This window comes from Balaenoptera physalus, assembly GCF_965194825.1.
Source record: "Balaenoptera physalus genome assembly, chromosome: 9".
NCBI lineage: Eukaryota > Metazoa > Chordata > Mammalia > Artiodactyla > Balaenopteridae > Balaenoptera > Balaenoptera physalus.
The window spans coordinates 63,584,815-63,601,087 of NC_138888.1; the positions used below are offsets into that span (position 1 = coordinate 63,584,815).

At 34.3% G+C, this 16,273-nt stretch overlaps 1 long non-coding RNA gene across 1 annotated transcript in view; it reads right to left on the reverse strand.

The window, feature by feature from the left end:
* The window catches only part of LOC309667201, a 92,868-nt gene extending 77,173 nt beyond the window's left edge, over positions 1 to 15,695 (reverse strand). The window contains exon 1 of the long non-coding RNA XR_014267614.1: positions 7,668 to 15,695. This is a non-coding gene — a long non-coding RNA (uncharacterized lncRNA). The remainder of the gene's footprint in view (positions 1 to 7,667) is intronic.
* Between the last annotated feature and the right edge of the window lie 578 nt (positions 15,696 to 16,273).

Genomic DNA, 16,273 nt, shown 5'->3' on the forward strand with positions numbered 1-16,273 from the left:
TATTAAACAAAGGCAAACTAAACAAAAGAGAAAAAAGGGGTGAGGGGGAACCTTAATTAGCAACATCCACAAATTTCTTTAAGATTATCCCCAATAGTGCCAGGACTGCTACTAATGTTGCACCCTGGTCCTGCCACGCAGCACTGTTCAATAGAGCTTGAAATTAGCGAGAGACACAGGGACTCTTTGACAGCCAGTTCGATCGTGGCCGCCAATTCTGAGCAAATAGCGGTAGCTATTTTGCTCACAGGAAAAATAAGGTTAGCGGAAATATTAAAGAAATGTGAATATCACTGCTTTGTAGTAATTGGCTCTTTGAGATTCGTGCTGGCCTGTTTCTGAAACCTACAAATTGAAAGCTTAAAAGCTGTTTTTCACACAATGTCTCTTTTCTTAAATAATGAAAAGAGACCAAATGTCTATTAAAGTAACCAGCAGGCTTTTAGTTTCAGTTATTGTGTGGTTGTATGTAAGGTGTTTAGTACAAGTTTCTCTTCTAAAATAACACACTAAAGCCATTGCTTTCTATAGATTTTTAGTTTAATGGTTAATTTATATGTATATATGTGTTTATATATATATGGTCTTTAAGTATTTTTATATTATATCTATGAGTATTTTTTTTTCATGTGTTTATGTGTGTTCAAATAAAGCAGGGAGGGAAAAGGCTGTTTTTTTTTTTTCCCCCTGAGTTAATGGCATTTGAGTTTTTGGATAAACTTACTTCCTTGAATTTATTTTCGTATTGTTAGAGTATATTATTTGTTTGTAAGCAAATTGTAAACATGTCCTATGACTGAACAAAACGTATATATACAGAATTAGCTTTGTGAATCAAAGGAGAGATCTTTTGCTAACAGCCAGATACTTAGCCTCTATGTAAAGGAGAAACTGAACATTAAGAATACGGGTTGTAAACTGAAAATCAAAGCAATAAGTACAATCATACTAATCTCATTATCATATTAAAACAGTTATAACAAAGCCTCTGGATTTAAAGTGTAATTGATATATTTATAATGATATAATCATTTGAGAAAACAGTATGGAAAAATATTTTAAAAAGCTGTAAATATGCTAGGTCCTTTCACTTACTAAATCTATTCCTGGGAATTTATCATATAAAGAAACTCAAAGATCTTAATGTATCCTTACTCTGGCACAGTCAATGTAGCATTATCTATTGTATCAAAGGACTTAATAACACTTAAGAGAATCCTAAAACATTGTGGATTAGTCTCCTTGGGCTGCCATAACAAAATGTCACAGACTGTGAGGCTTAAACAACAGAAATTAGTTTCCCACAGTTCTGGAGGCTGAGAAGTCCAAGATCAAGGTGCCAGCCAATTTGGCTCCTGATGAGAACTGTCTTTTGTGTTTGTGATTGGTTGTGTTCTCACTGTGTCCTTACATGGCAGACGGGGTGGGGTGGGGAGAGAACAAGCTCCTCTCTGGTGCCACTTCTCATGAAAACACTAGGCTGATCAAGATCAGAGCCTTCCCTTATAACCTCATTTAACATTAAGTAATTCCTTACCGGCCCCATCTCCAAATACAGCTGCAATGGAGGTTAAGGCTTTAATATATAAATTTGACAGGGGTCACAAACATTCACTCCATAGAAGACTCTTATGACTTCATTAAGGTAATGTTTAGAAAGATTGGGTAGAAATGTGGGAAAATGTTTAGAAGATATGTTAAATGAAAAAGACAAAGATTATGTTTAGTATGATGTGAAACATATTCCAGTAGTATTGATTTGAAAGAGACTTGAAAGGTATAATCAAAATGAATATGAACTCTTTAAGTGTTTTATTTAGAATTATATTATTTTAAGTAAAAGCACTGGTAGCCTGATATATGACAGAATTATAGTTTCAGGTAAAAGGGAAATGGATTTTTTCCATGAGGAAATATATATAAATCCCTACCTCACACCATACACAAGAATCAATTTCATAAAGTTAAAAGATTTGGTGTAAAAGTCAAACTTACAAACGGTTAGAAGAAAATACTGAAAATTACCTTCATGGCCTCAGGGTAGGAAAAGATTTCCTTTTTCTTTTTTTTTTGAAAGATAACCAAAAACATTTGGGTTAAATTTAAGCAAATGATTTTAAGCAATCTTTTCTGATAATAGTTAGCAAGTAGCACTAATTTCCCCTGAGAACCCTGATAATTTGTGACATATTCATGTCATAAACATGTAGAAAGAACATTCTATTCTCAGTATGGGACATTATTTATGCTGGTCAAACAAATCAATGAAATATGTAAAAAGAAAATGGGAGGAATTGGAACACAGCAGGCTTTTATGTTCTTTAAAATTATTTGATTAGTTAGTAGGCTGAGGAAAGGATTTCTTAAGCAAAACATACAAAGCAGAAAGTATAAAAGAAAAAGAATAATACATTTTACTACATTGAACATAAGAATATAACTACTATTCATAATTCTTTCTTTTCTAAATGGATTGAAAAGACAAGTCACACTTGGAACTTGACAAGTCATATTTGGAACATACATTGGAAAAAGATATTTGTTATTGCCACACTGTTGACAATGGATTGGCATTCAGAAAGTATAAAGAATTCCTGTAAAGCTAAACAAAGAAAACAAGCAATCTAATGGAAATAAGAGTGGCCAGTAAGGTTAAAAATGTGTTCAGCCTCATTAGTAATTATGAAATACAAATTAAAACCACAATGATTTATGTTTTTACCCTGCCAGAGTAGCAAGAATAAAAAGGTCTGATAATATTACCTATAAATTAGATATGAAGCAACCAAACTTTCATAAATGGTTATCTATTACTTTAAAAATGGCTTGGCGTTATATAGTAGAGTTGAAATGCTCAGATCCTAAACTTAGTAATCCATTACTTAGGATATAACATAGAGACGCTCTTGCAGGTGTGTCCTAAAGACGTGGACAAGATTGTGGACAGCAGCACTCTTAAGGGCAGAAGCATGTCAAAATGCCCTTAGGGTCTTCCTAGATTAGGTTAATTATTCTACTTAACATCTCAACACCACTTCTTAGGTTATTATCAATATACCAGAAAGTTCTTTCTGTTGGAAAAAATTATATATTTCAACGGTCTATACTTGTTTTTACAATTGTTTTCCTATAGAACGTGTGTGGAATCCTGTAAGTAATAAATTGAAGGAAAAAAAAGAACTAGAATGGATTGCCTATTATCCCACTCCAGAAATTTAGGTTCAATTTGACTTTCAGAGAATTTTTAACTTGATAATAGTGTACTCAAAAAACTTTCCATATTATTAATTCTGCAGTAATTTATGTCTAAATAAATCCCCACATTTCAAACAGAACTACTGACAGATTTTCAGTGGCATACTTTTTAGGTGACCACAAGACTCTCTTGGGACAGACCAAATTAAAACTGTTCTCCCAATGTTTTGACTGGTTTAGCATTTGCCCAAATTGTTCATTTCTTGATAAAGTAACATACCTAAGAGTGGCAAAGGAGCAGTTGCTTTGAAGTTCCACATGGTCTCAGCTAGCAGGTATGAGACACATGCAGTTAAATTTGAAAGACAACTAGCAATATAATTGGCTCTCTTACCCAAATCCCTCTAGTTACAGTATAACTTACTGTCCCTTAACAAGTAACTTTTATGAATGCCATGCATGGTACTTGGTGATAAAAGAAAGTGCACTAGGACCCAAGTTACTAGGGACAGTGAACTCCTTCTGGTCTTGGGTTGTTCTCATTGTATTGGCCAGTGGTGCTCAGGCCCAAGCAGTGAACTGGCTGCAGAGACCCTGCTACAGACAGAAACAAGAAGACTAGGCTGACCAAAGTATGTGAAAATGTGCCAAAAATCACTATTTGTTATTGCTAAATCAATACAAATTTTATAGTCTAATGTATATGATTATATATTATTTTTATTTTTAATAATTTATTTTGAAAATAATTTTTGAATTGAAGTATCTTATAGGTGTACCTAAATAAATAACCATTTTTCTATCAGTATATAAATATTTTTATAATTACATATTTTGATTATTTTAGCACCCCTTTTTTACTCTCTACAGTGACTGCAATTGGACAATACTTAAATGGTGACTCCACTTACTTTCATCTTTGTTATCTGTCCAATCTACATACTTATAAAACATGTTTTCACATTAATTATATGCCAGGTATATTTAATCTTCACAATGATCCTATCAAGTAGAACTATAATTATTCCTGTTTAACAGATTAGCAAACTGAGGCCTAGAGAGGTTTAATAGCAATTCTGCATTTTTTTTTAAAGCAAAGAAGAGGGTTAGAATTTGACTTTGAGAAGTTCACATCTCATGCTCTAAACCACTCTATTTTCACTCATGAACTTCTCTGTGCTGTCATGAGATCTCTAAGCTCCAGGAAATCTCAGAACATGTGAAAATAAAAGCATACTGCAAAATGCATGAATTGAACTTAGGCATGAGTTTTGCAAAGCAAAATACATAAGTTTCTTTAACGTTGATCAGACCATGGGAGCTAGGGCAGAGTGTATACCTATTACAGAATGTATTCCTGGTTCTCTTATGCTTTAGAGCAGTGTCTATGTGCGGGGACGGGGGAGTGGGGGAGTGGGTGTGTGTAATAAATGTAAGACTGTAATAAATGTAAAATCAATAAAACATATCTGGTTAGAGAATACTTCAAATAAACCATGTAAGTAATGAAACATACACTATAGCTCTGTTCTGTAAAAACATAAAGAGTGGGTGTTTTTCCCTCAGGGGAGAACACAAAAGGATAACTACAGCCATCATCTTATGTATAGAGCTATGGTCCCATATCAGACTGTGACTCCCATTACAGGTTTTTTTGAGACAATGGTACTGTTCAAAAGAATCCAGAATCGATCTTAAAATATCTCTGTCTACTTGCCAAAAGTAGTAAAGAAATTATTTTGGAAGAATAGAAGATGTTTGATATAGCATAACATGAAGAAAATGAAATGAAGTAATTAATTCTCAGTAATAATGGTTTAAAAAAAAGAGCATGAACTTAATATCGTATCCCTCTTTTGGAGCTTAGATGTGATAAAAGCATAGCAGCACAGGACAGACAGACCCTAAATAATGAGAGGAGATAACATGAGCAGCTCTAGAGACCAAGCTGCTTCCAAATTGTCACTGCAATGCTTAAGGTGCCACTTTATACTTCAGGCACGTATTGAATTGGAGATCAGTCCTTCCTCTTGTCCTCCTCAACAGCTCCACTGGTTCCAGAAGCATCACTCCACCTCCTACGAACCCAAAGCAAGGCAGGTGATGTCTTTTTCTGGGGGTCAAGGCCCCAGTGATTCCCAGTGGGATACTCTTTGGTCTATCAGGTTGTTCTGGATATCATAAGGCTAACACAGATTAAAGACTGAGTCACATCAAGGCCAGCAATTATTTTTTTCTTAAAAAGTTATATATTCCTGCCTAAGTAATTGGTTTCTGGAATGAAAATAGTTTCAAGAAATAACTACTAAATATTTGATTTCTCTTCATAGGCAAAACATTCTCTGACATAAATTGTACCAATGTTTTCTTAGGTCAGTCTTCCAAGGCAATAGAAATAAATACAAAAATAAACAAATGGGACCTAACCTAATTTACAAGTTTTGCACAGCAAAGGAAACCATAAACAAAACAAAGACAACCTACAGAATGGGAGAAAATATTTGCAAACGATGAGACTGACAAGGGCTTAATTTCCAAAATATATAAGCAGCTCATACAACTCAACCACAAAAAGACAAACAACCCAGTTGAAAATGGGCAGAATACCAAAATAGACATTTCTCCAAAGTAGAAATACAGATGGCCAATAGCCACATGAAAAGATGCTCAACATCGTTAATTATTAGAGAAATACAAATCAAAACTACAATGAGGTACCACCTCACACTGGTCAGAATGGCCATCATAAAATTTTTTAAAAAGTCTATAAATAACAAATGCTGGAGAGGGTATGGAGAAAAGGGAACCCTCCTACACTGTTGGTGGGAATGTAAGTTGGTGCAGCTGCTGTGGAAAACAGTATGGAGGTTCCTCAGAAATCTAAAAACAGAATTACCATATGATCCAGCAACACCACTCCTGGGCATATATTCAGACAAAACTATAATTCAAAAAGATACAGGCACCCTTATAGCAGCACTATTCACAATAGCCAAGACATGGAAACAACAGAGGAATGGATAAAGAAGATGTGGTATATATATATACAATGGAATATTACTCAGTCATAAAGAAGAATGAAATAATGCCATTTGCAGCAGCATGGATGGACCTAGAAATTGTCATACAGAGTGAAGTTAAGTCAGACAGAGAAATACAAATATCATATGATGTCACTTATATGTGGAATCTAAAATATGATACAAATGAACCTATCTATGAAACAGAAACAGAATCAGGACATAGAGAACAGACTGGTGGTTGCCAAGGGGGAGGGAGTTGGGGGAGGGATGATGGCGGTGGGAGGTTGGGGTTAGAAGATGTAAGCTTTTATATATAGAATGGATAAACAACAAGGTCATACTGTATATTAAAGAGAAATATATTCAATATCCTATAATAATTAATAATGGAAAAGAATATAAAAAAGAATGTGTATATATGTATAATTGAATCACTTTACAGCAGGAATTAACACAACATTCTAAGTCAACTATACTTCAATAAAAATATTGATCAACGGTAAAAAAAAGGGCTACCCTGGTGGCACAGTGGTTGAGAATCTGCCTGCCAATGCAGGGGACACGGGTTCGAGCCCTGGTCTGGGAAGATCCCACATGCCGCGGAGCAACTAGGCCCATGAGCCACAACTACTGAGCCTGCGTGTCTGGAGCCTGTGCTCCCAACAAGAGAGGCCGCGACAGTGAGAGGCCCGTGCACCGCAATGAAGAGTGGCCCGCGCTCCCCGCAACTAGAGGAAGCCCTGGCACAGAAATGAAGACCCAACACAGCCAAAAATAAATAAATTAATTAATTAAAAAAAAAAAAGTAAAAACAAATTTGATCTCTTAACTTGAAAGAATCACTATACTTTTATTGAAAAAAATTACAAGCTTAAAAAATTCACAAATAAAAGAATTTCTTTTTACTTTATTATTTATCTGATTTCCATTTCCATGGAAACAGAATAGAAATTGCAGGTAGAGGCCAGAAGCAGATTGGAAACACTTTCCTTTTTTTTTGACTTTGTTATTTGCTAGAGGTGATAGACATTTCCAATGTGTTATACGTTAAATAATAATAATAATGAAAAGAATGAAAAAAAAAAAAGACCTCCACAGTTCAATGGGCCAGAGTTTTTCATTGTCAAAAACCTAAGAAAGACACTTCAATAAATAACAACGTACAAAAATATATTCCTTTTTAGTAAATGTCATTGAATATTTTGAATATGTTTCTACCAGAAAAAAACACAGTATATGAAACAGATTTTTAAGTTAATTTCTGTAACTGTCAATAACCCACAAAATCATTGGATTTTAATTGAAGTCAAATATGTAGAAATTCAGGAAAATATAGAAAATAACAAAGAAGATAAAAAAGATAATCCCAGAGTTCTCTTTGAGTCTCCTGATGCCTAACCCCAGAACCACACACATAGACAACTTAATCTTCCCTCATTGGGAACTTACCTTCTAAGATTGAAGCCACTGTAATATGCTTTTGATAGTGCTGGAAATCTTTTAGCCTAGGTTCCGTGTAGCCACTTGACAAAAGAAAGAAGAGCATGTCAGTCACACCTGCAGAGGGTAATAAGCTTCTGAAAACATCTGATGATACTCTACTTATTCATGTGTTCACCAACCATCCATTATACCACTGAAAAGGCACCAGAACTCATGCTTACTAATAAACAGTGAACACTGAGCCTATTGGTGAGAGAAAACATTTGGTTAACTAACGGAAGTATAACAAGATCTTAAGGGCTATGTGTATTTTTTTTTTTATTTTATTTAAGAAACTATGTCTCCCAATTAGTTAAGATTTAAATATATCACAAGTCTGCCTCTCGGAGTCCTCAATGAGGAGGCCAGGAAAAAACTTCCATGACAATTTTAAATAAAAATTTTGCAAACTGTGTGTACTACAGTATCTGGAATGAATGGAGAATGCATTTGGAAATAGAGTTACAGTTTGTAAACATTTTTATATTTCCTCCTATCATTCAGTGATTAGCTTCTCAAGGCATTAACTTGGTCAATTATGTCTAAAATCTACACATATTTATACAATTCTGTTAAAACAAATAAAGCATGCTCCTTTTCCTCATGAGTATGATTTTTTATTCATCACTCATTATTTTGGGGTTATTCAGCTAAACAAATCTAATCACTAGTGGAAAAATTATTTTTAAAAGTCAAAAATGATGAAACTTTACTAATTTTCTACTCTTCCTCAATTTTCTTTTCTCTTCTGACCTGAAGGTATCAGATGTCTGTTTGTTTATGTAATTAGTTAACATTTTTATTCTGCAGCTGCTATGTCTTTCCATATTTAATTTCATGCCTGTGTTTGTCTTGAGGTGTGAGGTTCTAAAGACAGAGACAGTGCCAAAAGAATTCTTTCTCATAGCCCTCTGCAGGGGGTCATGTGAATTTATATCTTGAAGCTATAGTATTTATTATTATACTTTAATGTCTGAGGATATCAAATTTTCGAGTCTTTCTTAGTTTTATGTCTTCATTTTTCTCTTCCTGGTTCAGAAAATCTCTCACTTATTTTTTAACCTGCCTTTAAAAATCTTAGAATCCCATAGTGGGAAGAGAGAGTTACAATAACTAAATTTCAGGAAATTAAGATCAATCATGTATATTGACATAACAAGAAGACTATTAATCCTAGTATATTTTTAAATTGTTAATTCAATACAGAAAATTCTTTATTCTTTATACTTCAGTAGGTACATATAATGGACTACAATCACCTGTACAATTGGGGTGATTGAGTATGCAGGTTAGCATTTGATTACTTCTTCACTATTGGATCCTAAAATGAGATAAAACTATGAATTATTTGAGTTTCAGCTCATAGACACTGCCTTTATATCTCAGCCCAAAAGCCACAGTTCATCAAAATTTAGACTTAGGGATGACCTCACCTGTTACCTACAAAGTTATGCTTTCACGGTATCTATTATAAGTGCTAGGAAAATGCAGTCAAGAATTACCTTTGAAATGTTCCAGTGGTTTTACACTAAGTAGAATTAGACATATAATGCACATATTACAGCTAGCTACAGATTTATTTATGATTTATTTATTTTAAACCCATGTTTTAGAAACCCTAAAAATACGTGCTTTAGACTGTAATAAGTTCCTACTGTGTGTGTGCATATGTGTATGTGTGTGTCATATTCGCTTGAATGTATTTTACTACCCTAAACATCTCACTATCAGTGTATTTTTTTTCTTTGTTAAAATCTCTGATATAAATCATATTAGCCATCTTAGTCCTTTCAGGTTACATTACAGGAAGATTGCTAGAGACACATAAGTGATGCTCTGGCATGCTATTATAATTCACATGAATCAGTTTAACCTTATTTTTTTTAAACTTCAAAAAGCATTCTGACGGGGATATGTAGTTCCTTTATAAAACAGAAGCTTCTGCAGATTTGGGCACTGAAGTTTTATATTCTGACATGGTAAACTAAAAAAAGTTATGAAAATAATGAACCATAGAAATGTATTTAGAGTAGACAGCTCAGTCTGAAAATCTCTAACATTTTTACAGGTGCTCTGTTCCCAGATGCTCATCTTTTAAAACACAAAAGCTTGGTCTTATTATGATGAATCCCTTTAATGGTATATCTACCCTATATTTTGCCTTAATAAATGGTGCATATTCTCAGTCAAAGGAGATATTGGAGAAAGTGAGAAAGAGATTATTTCCTTAGCTCTTATGACCCTTAGATATTTCATGGAAATTTAACTCCTTGATTTCTCTCTGGTTCTCATTATCATAGTGGCTTTGTGCTTATTCAGTCAAATTAAATTGAGGAAGAAGAATTTACTAAAACTTTTTATATGTCCAGTCTTGGAAACAGGATTGTGATTCATGCACAAATTCTAACTTATAACTATAGTACTGTGTGTCAGGAAAAGCTAGATTAACATAGTTTAAAATATGTATATGAATTCATTCCACAAATATTTCTTGATAAGCTATGTGCCAAAAACTGTTCCAGTTAGTGAACCAGACAGACGAGGTTCCTGCCCTCAAAGTGCTTACATTCTAGTGGAGAAGACAATAAACAAACACATATCATAAAGTTTCAAATAATAGTGCTGTCAAAGCTTTAAAAAGGATAATGAAAGGAGAGAAAGAGTAAGGGGGATGCTAAAAGAATGCAAGTTTAAAAAGTCACAATTTGAAGGAGACCTGAAGCCATGTAAGTATCTGAAGGAAGAACATTCCATTCAAAAGAGCAAATTAAAGGACTTTGAATCAAAAACAAGCTTCTGTCTGAGGATCCTGAGAGTGGAATTGCTGGATCATATGGCAGTTTTATTTTTAATTTTTTAAGAACCTCCATACTGTTTTCCATAGTGGCTGCACACTTTTTATATTCCCACCGAAAGTGTACAAGGGTTCCAATTTCTCCATATCCTCACCAACACTTGCTATCTTTTGTTTTTTAGATAATGGCCATCCTAACAGGTTTCAGGTGATTTAAGTTTTGGTTTGCATTTATCTGATAATTAGTGATGTTGAACAACTTTTAATACACCTGTTCTCCATTTGAATGTCTTCTTCGGAGAAATGTCTATTCAAGTCCTTTACCCATTTTGTAACTTTTTTTTTTTTTTTTTTGCTATTGAGTTGCAGGAGTTCCTTATATATTTTTCAAATTAACCCTTTAACAGATACGTGGTTTGCAGATAGGTTCTTTTTTCATTCTGTTGACTATCACCTTTGCTGTGCAGAAGTTTTTTAGGTTAACATTGTCCCACTTATCTATTTTTATTTTTGTTGCCTGTGCCTTTGGTGTCATCACTGAAGCTTAAAAAAAAAAAAAAAAAAAGAGCAAGGGGAGAAACCTTTTGGAGGTAATTGATGTGTTTATTACTTTGATGATGGTACCACAGGAATATGCATATGTCAAAACTCATCAAAATACATTAAATATGTGCAGTGTTTTTATATTAAGCATATTTCAATAAAGCTGAAAATCTGTATCTCCTATGAGCAAGTCTCTTTAATTATAAACATAAAAACAATAATGTTTTAATATAATTGTAATATAATTACAATTATATTTGGGCAGGGTTCTTAGATTTGCTTGTGGATGGACTGATAGATTAAACTAAAAGACAATTCCAGGGTGGATGTGATAAATGCCATAATAGGAAAAAAAAACAGGGAGTGATAGGAATTTTGAGAATGGAGAGACATCTTTTGAGATTTACAAGAGCAAGTGTTATAGAGGAGTTTGCATTTAGTCATATACAATGGGACGGGATTTTAATTGGCTGAGTTATTTAGGCAAAGCATTAGGAGGAAGTAATTGTTTCAGAAAAAAATCAGGACTGTAAGAAAAGCAAAGCCAGTAGTAAGTCCAGTCTGTTTAGAGCAAAGGGCATACATGTATTGACTGATACCTCTAGAGAGATAGACTGAGGTCATAATGTAAATAACCTACAATGCTCATTGAAATTATTAAGGAGACTTAAAAATATGCTTTTGAGTATATTACTCAACCATAAAAATGTATGAAATATTGCCATTTGCAGTAACATGGATGGACCTAGAGGATATCATGCTAAGTGAGTCAGACAAAGACAAATATCATATGATATTGCTTATATGTGAAATCTAAAAAAAATGATACAGCTGAGTCTATTTGCAAAACAGAAACAGACTCAGGCATAGAAAACAAACACGGTTACCAAAGGGGAGAGGGAGTGGAGGGGATAAATTAGGAGTTTAGGATTAACAGATACACACTATATATAAAATAGATAAGCAACAAGTATTTACCGTATAACACAGGGAACAATATTCCATATCTTGTAATAACTATATAATGGAAAATAATCTGAAAAAATATATACATATAACTGAATCACTTTGCTGTGCACCTGAAATACAATATTGTAAATCAACTATACTTCAATTTTTAAAAAAGGAGTGGTTTTGAAAAGTAAGTAGCCGCATGGAAGTGTTTATTGCATAATGTTACATGAAAAAAATAACACTCAAAATTTTATCTATATCATGAAGGCAACTACTCAAACATATAAAGTAAGCACATTAGTGGTTTTAGAAAAAAATGTTGTGTTAGGATGATATTACAATCTTATTTTTCATTTCTCTATTTTATACATATTCCATGTCACTAACATCACCTAATACTGTAACATAATATATGATTCTAAAATATGGGATTGAAAAAGAAAACGAAAAAAGGAAAAAAAATTAGGAAGACTAAGAATAACTAAGAAGTCATTTCTTCAACATATATATTGAATGTCTACTAAACACCAGGGAATGTGCTAGATACTAGTAATACAAAAATCAAGTAAAAATCTACTGTCAAATAACTTACCTTTCAGTGAAAGGGGCAAACAAGTAAGCCAAGGTTCCTTTTCCTTGTGATAAGAGCTAGCTTGCAGGAAACCCAGTTTGGTCTGGAAGCCCACAGGAGTGGTCAAAAAGCTACGTTAGGAATTAAGCAGTACGTCACAACTGTTAATGTGCATCAGAATCACCTGTGTATCTTGTTAAAGGCTCTGAATCATCCTGATTCAGTACACTTGGGTGTGTGCGCTGAGTCTGCAGTTCCATCAAACTCACAGGTGATACCATTCTGTCATCTATGAGGAGCATTAGGGTAAAGGTAAGCAGTTCTAGAGAATATAACACTTCTGATGAGATTTGAAGAACTAAAGAGAATGAGCCAAATAAAAAAGGGGGCTCAAATAAGTCTTTCACTATCCTCATTTCTGAATTTAAAGATTTTTTAATAAATAAACTAGTAAAATCTGAGCATAATGAAATGACCTCTGTCTTCACAGGAGAAACATCTAGAAGCTGTCAATAAATATGTCATCAAAGAGTTTAGAAAACCCCAAATCTACAATCAAGATAACCTAGAAATAACCCAGGAGGCAGAAATGGCAGGCAATTCTAATTTGGTAGATGAGAATCTGATTGATTTTATTTTACATGTTTGGAAAACATTATGTGAAAGGAAAAAGTTTTATCCTCTGGTAAAGGACTTCTCAGTCTTACCAATTACTATAATCTGGGGCAATTTTTAACAAGAACAATACCCCAGCCTCACCTTGGATCAATTGAGTTTGACTCTATGGTTGGGCCCAGTCATCAATATGCTTAAATACTCCTCAGAAGATTTAAATGTATAACCAGGGCTGAGCAGCACTGATGAGAGGTGAAAATAATAAAGAGTCAGAGGCTGGCAGTATTGAAGAAAAATACTAACCAAGGGAAGGAGGGCCTCAACATGTGAAGTTGCATAAATCAAACTCTCAGCTCTGTAAAAGAAAAATTGCACTTGGATGAGTTAAATAAGCAAGGAAGACTTTATTCAAAACTACTGCAATACAAAAGAAAGACTGAATTCAACTCTGCTGAAACAAAATGTGAGAGTGGTTTTAAGTGCTGGGATGAACTAGTGGAAAAGTACTGAAAGACATTAGTGGGGAGATTGGTCAATGTGATTAGGTCACCTGTGTTTGCTAAATGGCACTTGTTAGGCTCCTACCCTTCCACGGCGGCTAAGAGATAAGGGCCCCGTCTTTATTGATGATTATATTTCATAGAAGTGGCTCCCAGGTTCTTGAAAAAGATATTTTTAGGTTGCAGAAGATTTACATCTCAATTGAGCAGAGAAGGATTTTACGATTGCAAGTTTTCTAAAATAAATGTTCCAAGAAAAGGGAGGTCGGGGCCTATTGCCAGGAAGAAATCTGTCAAAAGTTGACTCAAGCTGATGTGTTGCAGCCATCCAGGTCAGCCCTCGCACATTGGAATCAGGCAATGCCCACCCTTCCATGGTCACTACATTTTGGGTTGAAACTTGGCTGCTTGTGGACCCCTGCTTAGAAGGAAATCACTATCAGTTCAACTGGTCCATTCTAGAATTCCATGCCATAGGACAGTGTTATTTTCTCAATGCAAATTGTAAATTCCTGAAAAAAATGGTCTGATCTCATTGCCTAAAATCATGAAGTTCATACGTTTATCACTGTGCAGCACTCTACTTATCAATGTTTCAGCCTTTCCATTTGAGCAATTCACATTAATACCCTTTCTAAGATGCAAGAACAACAACATACTATTATAGCACAGCTTACCAATCAACGTGTTGTAAACTAGTACAAGTTAAATAATCTACAACCTAACAACATGCATACATACATCATGGTAAAGGGATAGACTTCCAGTAGTCAACACTGGCTAGTCTTTTCCTACATGCATTGTAAGACATAATTCAGTTAACAATTAAAAAAGCCATTTGAGATTAGTCAAAGTCATTAGTATCATCTTTATTTAATAAATGAGGAAAATGAGACACACGTGTGTTAAACTTACCCAAGTCACAAGGACTAGGTAAAAGTTGCTCATCTTAAACCCTAGTATTCTACAGTGTTTGCTTATTTTGTTTCAAGGGATCATTCTATTTTCCCATCTTCTTTCGCCTTCAGGCAGCCTTAGAAGCATTTCTTTCTGTCCTACAGAACCAGTGAAGCATGTACCTCCAGTCTACCTTTCAATTGCTGTTTTGTTCCTCCCTGTTATTTATATCATGTTCCCAAGGCACAGTCCATCCTTATTGATTTTTTGCCTCATAATTTTGTTACTGTTGATTCTAACCCTACATTTCTCTATCTACCTCTTTTAGTCCATATCTGCTATGCTTTGTAGAATTATTGTATCTCTTTATCATTTATTTTGAAGCCCAGATTTCTACACGTAATGTACCTGTCAGATGTAAGTAGGCCACTTCTCTCCTGATTGAATGGAAGTAAAAAGAAGGCTACAAATTGCAACCATAGGTCACTCCCTGAATATTGACTTTTAATTCTCACAAAAGTCTCCTCTTTCGTAGCCAGCATGGAATTTTTCTGTCTTCACTTTTGTTGTGTACATATGACCAATAAAATTTACCTTCCAGATGGACTTGAGCAACTGGTTCAGGTTTCTTCTCAGATTCTTACTTACACACTTCCCATTCTAAAATAGGTTTTTGACTGGACTAGGGAAAGATTTTCATTGCAAGAGGTGACTGGGTTTTTCAGTGCATTTTCTTCCTTGCTCCCTGAAATTCTGGACTGTGGACTCTTGGGAAGAGAAGTGGTTTAGCTATTGGAACTGAAGACATTTAAACAAACATGCTCTAATGTTTTGACCTCCTGGTCCCTGTTTTGAAGTGGATATTACGAACAAGGGACTGTATTTACCATTTCTCTAAGAGTAAGTTCTTCTTCCTGTTGACATTAGGATAGGATGCAGTGGTTATACTTCAAGAGAATTATGTTCCCAGTTGCAAAGCCTAAGGGAAACTGAACATTGAGAGATTTTTTGTTGTTGGTGGGATGGATTTATAGGAAAACTGCTCAAATCAAAATCTAGGAGAGTTCAGGATATTGTAAAAAATAGAGATAAATAGATATATTATATATATATATATATATATATATTAGCTCTTCATTAAAGCAAATGAATCAAGTCATCTAGAAATCCATATGGCATTCTTTATTTACACATTAAAATATGCTATCATTTTTATACCACAGTTATATGACTGACATGCCCTCAGCAAACCATGACATTTGAGTTTCCTAGGAGTGAGGATGAGCTGATGAAACCATTCATAGTCTTACCCAGACCCTCTTTTAACCCGCATGAAACTGTAAGCAGATAGGGCTGGCTTGGGCTATTGTCACTGGGGGTGATGTTGGTAGGAAATATATGTAAAGTTAAAAGAGAAATAAAACTGTGAATTAATGAGAATTATACCCTTAGAAGGAATTAAAATGGAAAGTTGAAACCAATAATTAGGCCAATAGAGAGCAAAAAGAAGTAAAAGTAGTCTTCCCCGTGTATCTAGTGCAACCACTTTGTAAGTTAACTGTTTTAAAGCATTATTTAGGATTCCACTGAGAAGAAAGCAGGATTACCATCAGTGGATGACACACAGTGATTTTGTTTGGTTTCTTCACAAAACATGGGAGGTTTTTTTTTCAACACTACTGCAAATTTACGGTGTTAA